Below are 19,858 nucleotides of genomic sequence, written 5' to 3'. Positions count from 1 at the left end.
TACACAGAGTTAGAGCAAACACTTAATCCCATTACAAATATTAAGCCCTACTTTGTCACTAGCCAATAGTTCTTGCTGGACTTTTCATCTATAGAATCCTGTTAAAGCAGGGAGCCCTCTGCTGGCTTGAAATTGCTAAACTTACAGCATAAACATTCTTAATACATAGATTCTATATTCCAAAGATTTTTCTACATTCAGAAATGGCAATGAAAAGAGATGTTTCACAAATATTTAAGTACATTTTAACATGCCAGAATAGTTTAATAGTTTCCCCACGAGTCGTGTGTGTGTGTACGTGTGTAAGCTGGAATATATATGAATTTATGGAGTGACCTAAAAATGAGTTTATACTCAGAAAAAAAGATTTTAACATGATAGAAAATGGTTTTATGGTAAAGTTCAGTTTTCTGTGAATAAACTCTATGCATCCTCTTTTCTCCTTTAGTTAGTCTCACTATGATTATTTATGATTTTCTTTAAGAAATGCATACATGTTTGAGCTACAAATTTCCAGGCCTTTGAAAGTGGAAGTGATTCCCAGAAAGGTAGTGTTCCCAGGGCCTATGTGTGTTAACTGGGACACTCTGTTCTTCACCTTCAACCTTGCTAATTTTCCAGTCCAGTTTTCTCTTGCCCAGCACTAATACATGATGACAGATCACATAGCTATTATTAATGTTGTAAATTGATCTTGAATGATACCATGTAATTTATGCTTACTCTTGACTGCAAGTACTTTAACTCTCTCATTCTCTCCAGAGGGAAAGCACTATAAATAGGACACACCAATTACTCACAACCTCTAGTGAAGAGATGCAAACAGACTTTACAAATAATTTTAAAAACTCTCACGTTAGCTAATCTACCATAAGAAGGACAAATGGAGGAAGGGTAGATTTATTTTTTGAGTAACACTTAACATTATTTCATTTAGTCTCAAAATCTTAGAAATTAAGTACTATCGATAATATTTTATAGGGACCTCCCTGGTGGCACAAGGGATTAAGACGCAGCACTATGAAGCAATCTGCAGCTACTGCAGCACAAGTTCGATCCCGGCCAGGGAGGTCACCCACATGGTTCAGTAGACCTCTCAGTCAATCCACCTGTTCTCCCCAATCTGTCACTGGTGAATCCTCTCACTGCCCCCCACCTATGGACTGCACCCCAGCTGTTGTAGACGTAAATAAATCTTTAAAAAATAATATTTTATAGAAGACAAGTCTGAAATCTGTGGTTTAAAAACTTGCTCAGGCCTATGATGCATAATCAATAGCCAAAATAAAATTTAAAACCTCTGCATCCCAAAATGCATGATGTTTTTTTTTTCATTCTAAGAAGTCAGATAGCTAAGGCAAATCCTTAGATATATAGACTATAGTTTAAGTTCAGAGTGCTTCCTATTCCATTTAATGGTGCAATGTACAAAATAAAGTTTACAAAAAAAATAAAATAAAAAATAAAAAAAATAAAAAAAACAAAATAAAGTTTACAGAATAGTTTAATTCTAGGATAAATTAGTTGACTAGGTGAATGAGTGCAGAATGCCTTATTTTTCTCAGAGTTCTAAGGCCCTAGGTTTATATATAAAATTGCCATATGCCTTTAAGAAGCCCATTCTTCTACTTGCTTTGATTTGATAGAATTGCCCATTATTTTAGCCCTATCTTCTTTATCTTGTACATTGTAATTATTTTTATTAAACTTAATGTAGTCATATTAGAGTCATGGATACATAGTTGCATATCTGAAGCTCAGTTAATCACCAAAGTGTATGAACCTTTGTTATATATTTAACATTACCAGTTTGCATTATTGTTTATTGTTTATTTCACTTTTCCGGGCATATATGTCAATCATTCAGTATGGAACCTGCAATGAAACCATTGAGTAGAATTCTATAGGGTGTAATATATATTTAGTTCAAGTGATTAATTTTTCTTATTTATTAAGAATACCCTCCTAATTTGTCTCACTCTTGCAAGCTTGCTTACCTTTTCTCAGCATGTAACTGGAATGATTCTGTTAAATATGTCAGATAATACAACTTCTCTTCCTAGCCCTCCAAAATCCATTCATCTAAGCATAAAAACTAACACCCTACAGTGTCTGTAAAAAGCCTACAAAATCTGGCCTGTTCAGGGGAGTTTCTACTCACAATTTGATCTGACTGGAATGCCTTCCATTATTGTTTCCACTGTGGTTTGAATTGTGTCCTCCACAAATTCTTATCTATAATTCCTTTCCCCTATACCTAAGAATATGACGTTATTTGGAAATAAAGTTGTTACAGATATAATTAGTTAAGATGAGGTTATAATAGAGTAGGGTGGATCCTAACCCTTTATGGTAACCTTTTCACATGTGAAAATTTGGATAAACACCAATATAAGGAGAATGTCAAGTATACCTGAAGGAAGAAATTGGGGTGATGTGTCTATCAGTCAAAGAAAAAGCCAGAAACCTCCAAGAATCTAGGAAATAGGGAACATATACTCCCTCATCATCCTCAGAAGGAATCATCCCTGCTGACACCTTCACCAAGGATTTCTAGCCCCCACAACTGTGAGTCAAATTTCTGCTTTCAAGCTACCCCACTAGCAGTACTTTGCTAGAGTAGAAAACTAGAACAGTTTGGATGATTTGATCTTTATCCCAAGAGATCTTTAATCAAATGGTCACTTTCTCTGTAAAGTCTTCTCTCACTAAATGAATATTTGTCATATGAGTGAATTAATAAACTCCCTAGTTATTTAAGACAATATATGTAACTCAAGGAAAAACTTTTTTTTCAGCCTCAGTTTTGCTGAATTCCAAGATGATAGTCACCATGTAATCTTAAATTTCAAAGTGAGATTACAGAAAATCATGAAAGACTACTTTTGCCTAAAATGAATGCTAGGACTCTCAAAATCTCACATAAGAGTAGGAGATTCATGAATTTAGATATAAGGATGAGAGAAAGAATTTCTGGAAAGATCTTTAGTGTTGTGAAGGTTCTACCTGATCCTCTTTCAACCAGGGAGAATGGGGTGACTCAAGTTCCGCTTCTCTTGTGCTTGGAAAATGGGGTTTCAGAGAATCCAACCTGCTTCAACCACAACTAAGTTCTGGGGTTTGGAAGCCAAAGAAGATGTGACAGAGTCAAAGGAAGCCACGACTCAACCCAGGTAACCTTCTACACAACACATACATTTTCACTGCACATTTTTTCATCTTCTCACCTGCAGCAGGCCAAACTGGAAGGGAAGCCAGCAAAACTCTAACTTCGCTCAAATTTGGAGATGATTTTCAAACAGACACGGGCATATTTTTAAATTGAGAATATTTTTATGATCAATTAGACTAAAGAAGTTGTAATTTGGAAGATTACTCAGGGACATTATGAACACGGCCCATGATTTTATTCAAAGAAGAAATATTTGGCAATACAGAGAAAATAGAAATGGAATAGAAAAGATATAAGCAGTTGTTTTTTCTTGTTATCCTTGAGTCCTGCTTTTTTGGCATACCGATTCGACTTTCCATTGTGCAAACAGGGAACAGTATCTCTTTATAAGAATTATTTGAAAATTGTAGGTTGTAGTCTATACGCTTTATATAGAATAAGCCACAGATATTTTAATTTTCCAAACAGACAACATTTATAATAACTTATTTTTAAAATATTAAAAAATAAACTAAATATGTAAAAATAATCTATTTCTATGATAGAATAGCTTTGGACTTCTGAAATATTTCATGATGAAATTATTTACTTTTTAAAATGAAAAAAATCACTTTATAAACCAGTTTCTATAGTGAGCATGTGGGAAAGGTGAATAGGTCTAAAGTTATTTTCTTTTCTATTTCAGCACTTTTGAAAGGAACAAAAGGAACTAAGACCAATTCAGAAATTCATTATTTCACTCCAATTTTTCCTTTTCCCATATGAGCAGAGCCTGGAAGTGTACAGACGCATTAGGGAATGTTTCCACTGTGTGGGAGAAACATCTGCAGAGTATCCCCGGGACCACCAGAAGTGGAGTGAGAAAGAAGCCTGTGGGGGCGGAGGCGGCAGACAATAAAAGAAAAACTGGATGCTGGTTAGGCCCAAACATCCAACGGAATTGCCTAACCTTCCAGTTACCTTTCGTGTTATATAAGAAGTCTAAGAGCAATAACATTCATATGAAAACTTTTTTTTTAAATGGTGATGAAATAGAGTTCGGAGTATACTTTTCGAAATCTTTTTTGCTACAGTATGAGAATCGTTCACATGTTGTTGTGCAGATCAAGCTCACTAGAGCCTAAGAGGGGTAATTTTCAAGGATTTCTTCCTACTGGTCCTTTAAGCCATTTAATAGGGCAGCCATGTGAAAGCCCGGGAGCCGCAGGCCTCCCCTCAAATCAGAGGGAAGCACATTAAGACACAGATAAAGTCTGCATCAATTCGTTGCAAAATGGGATCTGGCATTGCAAATGATTATCATTAGAAAGTAATATGCAACTACTGAAGAAACATTTGAAAGAATAATGTGGTCTAACAAAACAATCCTGCAATCTGCATTCAATCAAAACTGACCAAAAATGCTTGCAATGGTCTTTTGTATTGTTGGAAGCCAAATGCTTTCTGGAACTCATGAAACAAGATTTACCCAGTGGCACATTACCAAGAGAGTATTACTGAAACAATAACCAGTCGTAGCATTGACTTTTCCAATATAGGGGAGAATATCCAACTGTAATGGCCAAGATATGGAGAGTGACAAGCATGTTGATACATGTAAATAGCCACAGAGGAGTTTTAATGGTTGGTTTGTTTTAGTCTACAGGACTTCTTGCCCACCATACAGCTTATGTATAAGGATCATTAAAATACAGTTTATGGAGTTTTGGAAATCATATGGAGTCAAGCTTTACTTAAAAGATTAGACAGGAAGAGCACATTATCATGAACTATTGGAAACTGCTTAATTAATTTTGATTCTGGGCCAATTTAATAATCCTCTTAAGTGCAGTAGTACTGAAAATTCTATTCATTTTAGTTTCACTGAAAACAAGACACATACTCTTTTACAGATTGTGGTTTTCACTATTCACCTTCGGTTCAGAACTTGGTGAGCAAGCCTTTGGGGCTCTAATCCTCGAAAAAGAAAGTTCTAGCTCTGGCTATGATTAAGTTTCAGGCAAATCATCTGCCTTCACCCCTCACAGTTCACACCTGGCATCCATGAGCAGGGCAGCCTCCTTGGGATGCAGACGAGCAGTCAGAAGGCAGAAGTCCCGCTGTCTTTCATGAAAGAACTACTTATCCTGAGGCCATATATCATGCACAGCCGAAGTCAGTGGTTTAAGAGATGTCAAGTGCACTCAGAAATCCAAGTCTCATTCATTCACCTACCAGAACGGATATATATATATATATATATATCTGTTTCCACAGATATATATATATATATATATATCTGTTTCCACAGATATATATATATCTGTTTCCACAGATATATATATATATATTCATAAATAACTTTTTCAACAGAATACCACAAAGTTAAAATGAAGTTGAGACCTTAAGCCAAAAAAGGCAGGAAAACACAAAAGCCTTCGATTTTCCCATGTAAATATATCATACCTTTTAGTTTGTATTTGTTTTTCTGAAAGTCTAGTAAAACTAGTTAAAATCCATGTTCACCCAAAATGGCACATTGAACAATAACAATATCCAAGATGCGGACCCTTTTGTCATCATTTTAAATATGCTAAAAGTAGGTTGTATTATAATATGAACATAAAAGAAATACTTTGGTGAATTTTAATTTTACTAAAATGTTCCCTTTATTTTCTTTAGGAAGTTTAAAATAAAAAAATTTAATCTCATTATTAATGGTAGTTGTAGGGTAAAGAAAATGTCAGGCTTTTCTGCCCTTCCGCCATCAGGATAGATGATGGATCCTTGTCCTGAATGCATGCCTGATGGCGGGCACCTGGAATAGGGTGTGGGCATAGGTAGATGGGATTCAGCTGAGCTAAGACTGTGCTTTTAAGGGCGGCGTCACGGGGGGACGCCAGCAGCCCCAGCCAGCAGCAGCAGAACCTGAAGGAGAAGCCGAAGCAGAAGCAGAGAACGCCCAGATAGAGTGAAGACTTGCTGGGGGCTGGGAGGCTGGTAGGCCCCCCAGCCAGCACCCCTGCCTGCCATATGCCTGGTGAACCCCAAATAAAAAACCTGCAAAACTACTGAGGACTCTGACTCCTCCTTTACCCGGTCTGCATGGGATCAGAAAACCTGCACTGTGCTCCAGGTCCTGCCTCTACAGTAGTATTATATAATAAAATTGTACTTGCAATCAATAAAACATTTAACATTCTCATGATTCACTTAAATTTTCTTTCTCCTTCTCTCCAGAGATGCCATTTTATTTCTTTTAAAGTCTGAGAAATTCAAAATCAAATGAAATTTCTGGTATTTGAGGCGCAGATTAAGTATAAGATATTTGTCAACATATGAAGATTGATGAAGATGAGGAACTAAATTAAATACTTTTTCCCCAGGAGGCAATATTTTTTTAACCGTGTTTAAGCAATTTATTAAAACATGCTGTTTTCTGCCAAATTAAAATGTACTTAATAGCAATCACATTTAGAACACGGTACTTGCAAAATGAAAGTTATCGTTTCAGTTTAGCAAACTGAAATGAATAAAATCCCTATGTTGAAAAAAAAAATCCCGATGTTATACTTACTGAGTCCCTCATGACTTGCAGTTGCATTTAAACAGGTGTTCACTGGAACACAATTGATGCTAAAAGGCCTAATTCACTCTACTCTAACTGCAATTTGGTCCCAAATATCTCCTAGATGCTACAAATTGTCAATTTGTTGCCAGGTGTATTAACTCATTGAATCTTCACATCAAACACTAAGAGCAGAAATTTTTGTATCTAAAATCTGGTATATTACCCCATCTCAGGGACTGAAAAAGTGAGAACAAAATCTAGACAAACCAAGGTGTTTAAGTGAGGATGACATTGTAGATTAGCCCACTTTTTTCAAGGAATATGATTCATATAATGCATGAAATTAACATTTCTCATATTGGCAATTGAAACATCAGAATATGCCAACAGGTAGTAAAATGAACACGTACGAACTTTGAATTCTTGGTCTGTTGTTCTCTTTCACCCTGTGGAGAGAATGAGCACATGAGCTCCATTTACTTGAACCATCTTCCAGCTGTATTAGTTTCAGAAATACAAGATTTTATTTTCTGTGAAATCAGAAAGGAGTAAGGAATATGTACAAAAAAGGATACAGTAGACATTTAAAGCAGCACCTTCCTTAGTTACTGATGCATACTGTCATGATTATAAAAAAATTGAATCAAAGAAATACAATTTGTAATGTGTTTTATTAATTTTGTTATAGGTGTGCAGTTTAGTTAGGTGTACAGTTTAGTTATATTCACATTGTTGTGTTACCTATCCCCACCATCCATCTCCATAACTTTTCATCTTTCAAAACTAAAATTCTGTACCATTAAACATGAACTTGTCTTCCTCCCATCATTCCAGTTCCTGGAAACCTTTATTCTACTTTCTGTCTCAATGATTTTGAGTCCTTGAGGCACCTCATTGTAGGGTAAGGTAAAAGGTGTCAGGCTTTTCTCCCCTCCCACCATTAGGATAGATGACGGAACCCTGTGGTCCCGAATGCATACCTGATGGCGGGCACCTGCAGTAGGGTGTGGGCATATGTAACCTGAGCTAAGAGACTGGTTTATACGGGTGGCACAGCAGAGTGCGGGGTGGTGGGGTGCGGTGTCGAGGCTGGAGGAGTGCCGTGGAGTGTACGGAGGAGTATGGTGACTGCAAACAATGGCGGAGAGAATGTGGCTGCTAGAACCATTAATAAACCTACCCGGAATGGATTGGTTGCGTTACACTCATGTAAACACAATCATACTACATTTGTTCTTTTGTAAGGGGCTTATTTCATTTAGTATAATGTTTTCAATGAGTCCGAATTCCCTGCCCTTTTAAGACTGAATATCCAATATATGTATACAGTACACTTTGTTTTCCTTTCATCTATAGAAGAACATAGATTGTTTCTAGCATTTGTCGCTATGAAGATGGGTGTACATCGTATATTTTTATATATGAAATTGTAAGTTTTATCAACAGCAATCTAAGCTGCTCTGGGAATCCCTGAGTTCTTTATCATTCACTATCTAACAAAGAAAACGAGTTATCTGTTTGCTTTATTGGGAACTGACTGTTCTGAAAATAAGTAAAATGAATCAGAACAAAACCGTTACCTCAAAATTCTTATAATTTATGTTATAACACATTAATAATTTCTGTTATAACAAATTAAAATTCAAGAAAAAACAAGGTAGAGTTCTGATTTCAGGTAAAATATTGAACCTATAATTTAATCTGTCATTTCTGAAAAGTATATTACATTGGTAGTAAAGGGATAAAAAGTTCGTTTCTACAAACAGAAGAGAATGGAAAGGAGGATTAGAAAGCTAGACACAATATACAAGTAGTCATTACTTTTTGAAAGTGTGCTTTATGTCACTTCACTTGTTTTTTATTTATTTATTTGTTTGTTTATTTATTTATTTATTTATGCAAGCACTGGGTACAGTCAGAAGCGCGGGAGGGTGAGAGAATTCACCAGAGCCAGAGCGGGGAACAGAACAGGCAGACGGAGAACAAGCAGACGGATGGAGTACACTGCTGAGGGGAGCAGCGAGCGGCAGGAGAGGTCTGCGTGCCATGTGGGACCCTTGCCTGGAGGCCGGGGATCGAACCAGCGCTGCAGAGGCTGCAAGCAGCTTCGCAGCCCAGCGCTCAACCACTGCGCCACCATGGAGGCCCTACTTGTTTTTTTAAGATTTATTTATACATGCATACAAGAATCTAGATACAGGCCAGATGTGCGGGAAGGTGAGAGGATTCACCAGAGACACCAGGGAGGCCCCTTGCCACTTCACTTTGTAGGGTAAGGTAAAAGATATCAGACTTTTCTGCCCTCCCGCCATCAGGATAGATGACGGAACCCTGTGGTCCCGAATGCATGCCTGATGGCGGGCACCTGGAGTAGGGTGTGGGCATCTGTAGATGAGATTCACCTGGGCTAGGACTGGGCTTTTAAGGGCAGCTTCACCAGGTCGCCAGCAGAAGCCCAGATAGAAGCAGAACCACAGGAGAAGCAGAGACCACCAGAGAACGCTGGAGAGCCCAGATAGAGTGAGCCCAGCACCCCTGCCTGCCATATGCCTGGTGAACCCCAGTAAAAGACCTGCAAAAACCGCTGAGGACTCTGACTCCTCCTTTACCAGGTCTGCATGGGATCAGAAAACCTGCTCAGTGCCCCTTCCTGCCGTTACAACTTGTATGAAAATGTAGGCAGAGCTTAACTTTATTACATCTGGCAGATGTGTTTTTTACAAATTGAAGTTCTCTGGCAACCCTGCCTCCAGCAAGTCTTTGGGTGCCATTTCTCTACTCACTTTATTATCTCCGTGTCACATTTAATTAAAGCACGTTCACTGCTTTTTTTAGACCTGATACTATTGCACCCTAAACAGACTATCTCCAAGTTGGGCCTGTCCCCGTTTTCGCTAATGGAAAGAAAGGTAAAGAGGTTTTTCTCTTTTACGACAAAAGCCGAAAAGCAAACCAGCGCTCTGCGTTTCTTTTGCTGCTGCAGCAGCGGCGGCTGCATTACGGGAGCAGTGCACCTTGAGTGAAGTCGTCTGAGAACTGCAGGTGGATTTTTGTGAGCCTTTTGCTATGAGTGACAGTGTTGCAATAACAGCAGAATCCTGCCAGGGTAACATAGGTTGGGGCAGATTTGCAGGATGCTTTGCCTACAGACAACGGTTTGATAGCAAAATGGGTGCGGCCCAGCAGCCAGCCTGTTGTAGTTCAAGTCTTGCCGGAAGCCATGGCAGCCGAAGGGGACTGCAAACTAAGACCGTGGACAAAAAGAGAAGGCGGACATAGAAGAGGTGCACACGCACCTACCACACCACCCTCATCTCCGCTCAGCTTCCAGAGCGCCCGCTTCTCCCCCATTCTGGTAAGTGAAACTACACTGCGCATGCGTTATTTTTGCTTTGTAAAGGGTCTGTCTTTATCAGCTGATTTCTGCTTTTTTATATATTATTTTAGTGCTAGTACTAGGTGTCATTTGGTATGATTCAGTAAGTCACTTGCTTTTCTGGAAAACACTTCTGTGCAGTAAATTAATGGTTATTGCACCTTGACTTTGTGCTATTTGAACTTACGAGAGGTTTCACAGGGACGCTGCTTTTGGGTAGCAGGTGAAACCTATTTATCATTAATTTTAACATTATAAAAGGAAAGTTTCAAAAGGCAAGTAGGGTTGGAAGGGATAAAGACGAAGAGATTGGTGGATGTTCCAATGTCTTATAGTACAGAAAGGGTGTCAAGAAATGTGGTTTATGGAAAATCGAGTAAAAATAAGATAGTTTTTTGAAAGGGGGGGGACGAGAAATGTTGCAGGTAATAGATGTGAACCAATTACTTTCCTATCATAAAAAGAAATTAATAGATAATGTCTACATTTATGAATCATGAAAAAGAAAATTGAGAGATTGAGGAAAACATAACAAGGAAAGAATAAAAAGATTTTCTTCTGAAGAAATTGAATTGTTGGTGGACCGGGAGGGAATTGTTTATTTTCTTTATCATTTTTGTTCACATGTCCTTTACTCATTCTTAAGCTTTTCGAGTTATCAAAAACAATGAGAATAATTTTGTTATAAGTGAAATAACTGAATGGGATGACTAGAATGAGTGGAAAAAAAACCCGAAGGGGAACACCTTGTTCCTTGGTTTCATTAACTCATATATTAACTTTTGGTTACTTTTTGGCATGTTTCAAATGTGTAGACTTCATCTTATTGAAAGCAATGCCATTATGCCTTTTAAGCTCTTAGATTTTGGAGAAAGCAGATGGATTATCTTATCTGCAAAGTAACCTAGATCCAACAAAAATTATTTTAGATCTCAGTTTTCCCCCCTGATTTATAGAACATTACATTGCATTATTCATCCGTGTTTATGAAGTGCTTTTTATTAATAGCTTTGTGATAGATTTACCTGCAGGGGAGTTATGAGATATCCAGTTTCAAGAGATTAAGTGACAGGTCTTGGTCATATGTTGTTAGTAAGTGACAGGTAATAAGACCTCATATGTTTTTGACTTAATCAAAAAACCCGACAAAACACCAACACTTGTTTATGAATGGTATCTGACAGATTCTATCAGAGGCTTCCTGTAATTGCAGTAACATTAAAACTATTCTCATATTGTCTTTTCTCTTGTTATGCAAGAATGTGAATAGCAACACATGCTCTGTACATTCCGCTATGTGCAAGGTGTTTTTTCTGATCACAAATAAGAAATGTTCTTTCACATACTCTGTTCTGATCCTGAAAAACTGGTATGTTTACATGCTAATGGGCAAAACTCAGACTGGAGAGCAGAAACTTGCAGATGGCTTGTCTCTTAGTTCCATCTGTATTGCAGTTGTCGTCCCTTCTATGTTCTGTGACTGGGCAAATAATAATATCAGCATAAGAAATATTTACAGAAGGAAAAATAGCATTTAATTTCATATGTATGAATGTTTCATAGATATGGGACCTAGAGAAATGACCAGAACATCTTGCTTTTATATTCTTTTTATACAAAGAATTCACATTTGTAGATGTTTGTCGATTAATAAAGAAATAAAAAAGCTCTGTTTGTGTAGACTTCTCACCCCTAAATTTCCTGTTTCTGATGATAAGAATACCTCTACCCTTCAGTGATGGAAGGGTTACAGGGAGGGTAGTTTTTCACATGGGGAAATCCATCTTCTGCAAAGTCCAACGAGTATTACAGTGTTTTGTTTTGCATCACTGTTTCTTAAGTAAATTTATTTCAATATGATCAGTATACCAAGGCAGTAAATTTTAGGTCAGCCTGCTCTGAACCCCATGACAGTTATCACCCGCATGCAAAGAAAGGAAAAGGAACAAAGTCTGAAAAAATCAGATAATAGTCTTTGTGATGTGTCCACCACAGTGAAAGGGATTGTAAATAATGTATGAGCTTCTGCTTTCATTTATCTCTTGAAAAATTAAGTAGGTATAAATTCTAAAGTGTAAAAGTAGGCAAGATAAAGTTGATTAGTGTAATAATAATGCAGGAAAGTGGCCATTCTGGTAGCTCCTCCCAAAGCCACCAGACTGCTGCTCTTTGCATTTGGTAACACCAGTGCTTCCCGGTGAACTCAGTTCACAAAAAACAAATATCACAGTGTATCTGCAGTGTGACATACACACCAAGTTAAAATCTGTTCAGACTCAATGCACACTGACAAAATGTGAATTTCAGGATAAATATCCTTCCCATATTTAACCTATTCTGAATTCCCAATTCTCTCCAGCTTTAAATTCTGTATATGGCTGATGAATTCATTTGAAAACTTTGATTGACCAATATTTATTTTAAATATGACACATTGCTTTTGGTAATTTAAAGTTCTATGAGTAGATAAGGGCTAATGTTATTATTTTCTTATTTTATTGTATGTTTAAAAGATGAAGTGAAAAATATGTAAACTTGTTTTTTTGAGCATAAAATCAATTCTTCAATTAATATTGGGAAATGGAAACTAAAGACAAAGGATTAGACCTCTGTAGAGAAGGAGAATGAAATAAAGGAAATAGGGATCATCTAGGAAGCATTCCTATGTCCTCTTATTGTTTTCTTCTAATTCAAGTATGATGACCCCTAACTGCACTAATATCATGGATTTCCACCGTCTATATTATATAATAATCACTGTTTTTTTAAGCTACTGTCACTTTTGAACTGCTGTAGCAATTGTGAGCACATGAAACAGGAAAGAAATGAAAGGTTTATTCCCCTCTGTACACAAAACCATTACATTTAGCAACTAACTCTTTTCTTTTTTGATACTGACATCTATTGGAATACAAAAGAAAATGTTTGTTTTTTTAAGGCAAATCTAATCAAAATTAAAACCCAACTTAAATTAAAAATGAGGAATCTATCATAAATTAACCATTTTGATGACACCATTGTCTAATGGCCTGAAAACACATAGGAGTTTGCAATATTGCATTCGCCTTTCAAACTTGTGTTATTGCAAATATAATTAAATATCCCTTAAACCTTAGTCACTCTAGGTAAGGTACCCAGTATTCAAACTAAAAATTGAATATTAAATAGTGAAAAAAATGAGTGAAGTTTTAGTCCAAATGTTCTCAGACACTGAAGATTTTTCTATCATTAGACTAGACCACAATGAAACGTCTCTGAAATTTTATTAGTTCTAACCATGAACATCCTTTTGAAAATATGCCAAAAATGTTTTAATGAGGTTTTTCCAAGTCTACTTAGCATTTGGACAACAATATGCATGATAGTGAAGTGGCATGCTTTCTGTGGAACTACTGCCCAACTCTTTTCAGATGAAGTAGGTCTGGATGCATGGGGGCTACACAGGGTGTTTTGTATATACAGAAACTCTCAGGCATTTCAATCCAGGCAGGTACAAAACACATAGCTCGGAAGTAGGACCCCTACTTAGTAACACAGCCTCTAATAAATACATTTTCTTTACATGAAGATGGGTTGCAGACCTTAACAGATAAAATAACCCATCAATTTTCTTACATTTAACCAATGTACATTTACAGTGGTTAAATGTAAGAAAATCAATTATGTGATGAATAAAAGCACTTTTCTCAAAATTCAATTTCTGTCTTTATGATTTAAAAATTAGACATTTAAAAAAACAAATGCAGGGCCTCCCTGGTGGTGCAGTGGGTTGAACACAGTGTTGTCTAACTGCCCACAGCTAGCGCTGCTCTGCAGCACGGGTTCGATTCCCCGCCAGCCAGGGAGAGACCCACATGGCTTGGCAGACCTCTCCTGTGTTGCCCTCTGCTCCCCTTGGCAATGTTTTCGGCAATGTTCTGCTCCCCACCCTGTCTCTGGTGAGTTCTCTCACCCTCCCGCATCTCTGGCCTGTACCCCAGACCTTGTATAAATAAATAAATAAATCTTTTAAAAAATACAAAAGCAATATATGATTTTTGTACAAATGCAAATAGCATATGGAGAATGAAGAGTGATCATTTTTTGCCTTCCACAGGTAAAAATTGACAACTCATTTTTCTAGGCTTTATTTATTTATGTATCTAAGGATGTGCATATACAAAAAGATGTGTTACATATATCTATCTAGTCATTTATATACATATACATCTGTTTTGAAGGGATATATTTAGAGTCAAGAAATGCATAGAAGTACCAAAAAATTTTAAAAGGAATATATAATCATTCAAATGTTCTTAGCAAGGGAACTGTTCTCAATATTTTACAAACATTGTTTCAGACTTTTTACATCAATAAAAACAGATGAAAATAAGAGAGAATAAATGTGACTATATTCTTGACAAGTTAGAATTTAAAATATACTGAAGTTTACATGAAATTTATATAGTTAACAAAAATTGAAATACCAAAAAATTGCTGACCTTTAAATAAATGTTTCTTTACACTAAAAGCCATTAATTGCTAAAAAGAGATCTCATTGAGAAGATAAGGAAAATATGAAGATGATATAAAAGTTTTAATAAAAGCACAACTTTTCCTGAGTTTCATTTTCAAATCTACACAGTATCGATTGGCTTTTTACCTTGCAACAGAAGGAATTTTATAAATTTAAACTCCCAACTGCCATTTCATCCTTTACCCCATTTACATTTAGTCATATTAGTTTTTCATGCTCGTAGATCTATAATCATAAGTACTACAATATAGTAGTTTTATATTTCATATATATATTTTATTATGTTGTAGAAGGAAGAAAATATTTTATATATTTTCCATCTCTTGGATCTTTTATATAGTATGGATTCTAAGAATAATCCAAATGGTGTTGGAATGATTACTTCTTCTAAAATTTTTGGTACTTTTATTCATTTCTTGAATCTAAAATTAATATAGCCCTTCAAAACAGATGCATATGTGTATAAATGAGTACATAGGAGCAGGTACCTCAACTTTTTTATACTGCATGTCTAATTCATAATTTTATTTTGAATCTTTGGGTGGTCAGTGATGGGCCTGATCTTTAGCTTAGCACTTGTGTCACAGGGGCTACATCTTACTCATGTTGCTATCAGAAATCAACAAGGCTTTACAAAATTTTAGAGTCCATACTATATACAAGTGACCAAGAGATGGAAAATGCATAAAATATTTTCTTCCTATAAGATGAGATTTATCATGCTTTTCTTTGTTTTGAGCTTTTTTTCCTTTTTCATTTTGTTTTCTTAAGAAATCTATAAAGGAGAATCCACTGAGTTAATTCCTTTGCATCCATTTGGCATTTCTGAGCTGATACGAGAAAACTTTTCCAATAGAACAAAAGTGAAAAATTAAATTCAGTGAAAATATGCATGTAGAAAGAGACATTTTAAAAAAATATTTTGTCTCTTAAGGAGGTGAAATGGAACGTATTTATTTTAGAAGCTGTCCTCTTCGAGGGTTACCTTTCCGTCTAGGCTACCTGTCTGTCAACTATGATGATAAAATATTTCTGATGTAACTTTATTGGTAGTGTTTGTCTCTAAAAGCCACAAAGTGGAGGGCAACACAGCACCACCCTCTTCCCAGAACCCCATTTGTCTATTCCTCTCCACCCATTCTGAATTCTCAATGAAGATGAATACTTCTTTCCAACCTGTAGAAGCACTGAACCGCTCAGTTTGCCAAGCCCTCAGAGGGCGTTCCTACAGTCCTGGATGGGTCTGGAACTTGTGGAACCTTCTTAGGGTTCTCCCACTGTAACTGGGTTTTTTAAGACTTCATGTTTTAGTCAACCCATGTGAATCATGAGCCCCCTCATCATGCTGAGGCTTACAAAATAATGCTATGATTGCAGTACCACTTACTAGAAGTAGTTAAGTACCATCTTCAGTCTGAGCCCTGGGATGTCTCTGGGAAAAACCCAGATTGGAATGGTTTTGTTGACCAAGAAAAAATGGACTGTAAAATAATCATGATTTGGGTCCAGAATGAAGGGACAGTTCCAAGGTGTCCTCCACAAAGGTCAGAAGATAGGGGAGTTTGCAAGGATCAGGCAGGGCAATGGTCTAAGCAAACTTGGGCCATTTGTCTGAAACCTTTGCATTGGTTGACAGGAATCTTCAGGCAGAAAACTACAGTATGGGGTCTTTTGTAACCTTTAGCATATGGTCCGTTGTTTCTTTCCTAGTTATCAAAAATGTCGGAATGATTTTTTCTTTCATAATCACTGATACAAAAATCAGTGTGTTGGTGATCTTTTGTAGTTGCTAATAAGAAGATAGAGATTTGAGTCAGGCTGCTGATTCAGGCTGCTTAAATATTTACCTAGAAGTATATGAATGGCAGAGACAAAATGAAGCCTCTTTCATTCAAAATAGGTTTCACATCCCTACCCACTGATACTGAGATTAATTTGCTGGTGTCTGGACTGTATCCACTATGATCAGCTCCTTACCTGTCTAGGATGCTGGTAATCTTGTGCACCAAGGGTAGTTGTGGGAGCTCACTTTGCTACACATACATCAAAGGGTAGCAATGATGACATCTTCATTCATGGGGCTGAGATACCCTTGCAGTTACAATGGCAATTTCAATTTAATTTAGGATTTGTTAGCTACAATTACTCGCAGATTTAGCGTGGAGGCTCTATGCCTCTAAATCATGCTGTTGGAGACAGAACTCTCTGATGTGGTTTTGTCCTGGACACCCACCAAAAAAAAAGCAGTTTTTGCTGCCTTGTTACGAAATAGTAATGAATTTGCGATTACCCCAGGCCATCAATACATGTTCCAAAAGTGGCCTCTAGCGCAGCGACATAGAGATGGTCACCTAGGTATCTAGATATGTGCACATTTCTGAGATAGCTGATCTCTTCACAATTTCTGATATTCTTTAAACTCATGCCATTGAAACTTTAAATTCTGATATTCATGTTACATCTATAACATGACACTTCCTATGAATTTTTAAAGTGTCTTAATAAATATTGTAGCACATAATAGTTAAAAGGAAGATAATTTGCTAAGAAGGCAGAATTTAAAAGTTCTTGCTACAAGGAAAAAAGTGTAACTGTGGTAATGGATGTTCATTAGACTTACTGTGGTGATCATTTTACAATATAACAAATGTATATGTAACAAATGTAAAATCATTCTTATATCCTGAAACTAATATAAAGATATATGTTGGTTATATCTCAGTAAAATTATGATAGTTTTAAAATGTTAATTAAGAAGAAGCTACTTACAAATAAATTATGACATGTGTATAATGCAATACTAGGCAGCTGATGAATAATCTTTTATAAAAAGACACAGTAAATTGTTTAGTGCCAGAAAGTGCTGGTTGACTACACTACACATCACTGAAAGGGGAAGAATAGATAAAAATTCCATGCAGAAGAATTGCAAATAATTTATATACATATACTACTCTCAAGAAGATGCAACATAATTGCCACAATTAAGCGTAAACTGCATAGTGACTTCCTTTTAAAGAGAAGTAGAGAAAGGAGAACAGAAGTAGACACTTTACAATGACATGAACTACTTCAGCCAATGATTAAGGTCCACATCAACAGTGATAGGTCATGTTGATACTATAAAACCTTGAAACAATGTGATGAAAATGGCACTTCACTTTTGTGGGTTTCCTCCTAAAAACCATAGTTATTTTAACAATGAGGGGGAAAAAATCAGTCAGATCAAATATAGTAACAAGATACCTGACTAGTTACTCTTCAAAACCAACAAGACCTTCAGAGTCAAGGAAAGTTGCAGGAGCTATGTCAGCTAAGGAGGACACAGGGAATCACTACAGCTGTGAAGACTTGAGTATTTAAAAACTGTTAAAAATAAAAATATATGTGTATAGCATGCATAATGTGAAAATGTGTGTGTGTGCATGTGTGTGTAATAAGACATCTAGAATCACATTATAACATGTTGAACTTGGTTGTTACTTGATGGCAGCCTTTTTATCTTTTTGTTTGTCTTCATTCTTCTATATGCATCGTGCATTACCTGTATAATGAACAAAACACACAAAGGTGAAGTTGCCCTCTGTTTCCTTGTAAATAACTAATTTTAGCTAGACAGTACTGAAGTCTTATACAATACAGAAATGTGTTTTCTCGCAAAATGGAAGATCTAGAAGTAAGATGAATTTTCCTCATGTGTGAGTCAGAGTTCTACAATGTCTCTCTCCTCCTCAGCACCATCAGCATGCCAGCTTTGTCCTCAGACTTGCTTCCTTCATGGTCACAAGACAGATGCCAACTTTAATTATATGGCAACGTATTTTCTTATTCAATCCAGTGGAAGAGAAGGAAAACCTTTCCAATCTTGGAAAATGACTCAGGTTAACTCAGGTCACCCTGCCCATCTCTAACTAGTAACATTTGCCATCACATATTCTCATGCTCCCTGGCTTGAGCCAAGTTTCCTGCACCAGTCACTGTCAGAGGAGCTGGAATCATGGGTGAGGTCATACCGGGATCCACCTTGAACTGAGAATAGTCAACTTGCCCTATAAATGGCGGCCTAGAAAAGACTTCAAATAAAGTCAAATAAACTTTCCAAGGGAAAATTTGAATCTGCAAATTATCTGTGGAGATTATTGACTCTCACTAGTTTAAGAAATCTAGTAAAATAGATACCAATTACCCACAATCTATCTGTAATTAGGACCTTCAATAAATTAGTGTCATCCAGTTGAGAAATAGGAACTATGATTTAATCTACCAATCTGATAAATCCACATCCATGAAAAGGAATAAAGGTGGAATGAAAGGCCAAAAGTATAACTTTGGCAGATGTCCTTCATCAAAAAAGGAAAATATTGTCAGGGGTAAAAAGAGTTTCTACCTTAATACATGATCTTTACCTTTTAACCAAATATAGGGGTTCACAAAAGATGGCAGCCTATGGGTCATTTCAACCTGCCTGTTTTTGTTGAGGCCAGGACATAAGCATGGGCATCAGCATTTTGGATATTTGAAAAAGATTAAGAGGACACTGACATGTGGCAATTACATGGAATTCAAATTTCAGCATACTTGATGTTTCACTGGCCAATGTGTCTAACATTCATTTGTGCATATACTGTTTAAGCCTGCTTTTGCATTACATAATGGAAGAGCTCATTTCTTGCAACAGAGACCATCTAGCCTGCAAAACCAGGTATATTACTGTATAAACTTTTCCAGGTAAAGTCTAATTGTCCTTGACCTGTAGTCAAATGCTTACCAAAGTTTCAGAAACTTTGCTACTTCCTACAGGGAAGATCAGCAGTATCTCAGCCAGGTCTGTGCCCAACTTCATGAGGCTTTTCTTGCAATATACTAACCTGCTTCTCTGGATATTGTTCTAGGAACACTGACAGGTGCATGAATTTTGCCCCTAAAATAACTCTGCCAGACGTGTCACAATTAGGTGAGAACAGTATATTAATCTAACTCCAGGCTAGAAATGCTCTCTCCATTGTCCAGACCTAATTATTTCCAACAATGGTGTTCCATACAACTGAACAAAATTTCTGCAGTGAAAGTGGCATTAACACATAACTTTGAAAAGGTTAGAAATTTGCATGAACGTATCTTCCATCACTAGATTTATTTTAGGTTCCTTTCTTTCCCATCCAGGATATTTAAAGCATCTTAATTTTTCTATTACATTCAAGTCATATATTTTTGACACCCCAGAACTGAATTGACTGTGGGCTC

At 36.6% G+C, this 19,858-nt stretch overlaps 1 protein-coding gene across 1 annotated transcript in view; it reads left to right on the top strand.

The window, feature by feature from the left end:
* The first annotated feature begins 9,878 nt into the window (after positions 1-9,878).
* The window catches only part of DGKB (diacylglycerol kinase beta), an 835,840-nt gene continuing 825,860 nt past the window's right edge, over positions 9,879-19,858 (top strand). The window contains exon 1 of the mRNA XM_054692401.1: positions 9,879-10,077. The gene's annotated coding sequence lies outside the window, so the exon portion shown is untranslated. The remainder of the gene's footprint in view (positions 10,078-19,858) is intronic.

This window comes from Talpa occidentalis, unplaced genomic scaffold (assembly GCF_014898055.3).
Source record: "Talpa occidentalis isolate TD23 unplaced genomic scaffold, MPIMG_talOcc4v2.1, whole genome shotgun sequence".
In the NCBI taxonomy this organism is placed as follows: Eukaryota; Metazoa; Chordata; class Mammalia; order Eulipotyphla; family Talpidae; genus Talpa; species Talpa occidentalis.
The sequence above is the reverse complement of the archived record's forward strand: the minus strand, read 5'-3'. Positions and strand labels throughout refer to the sequence as shown.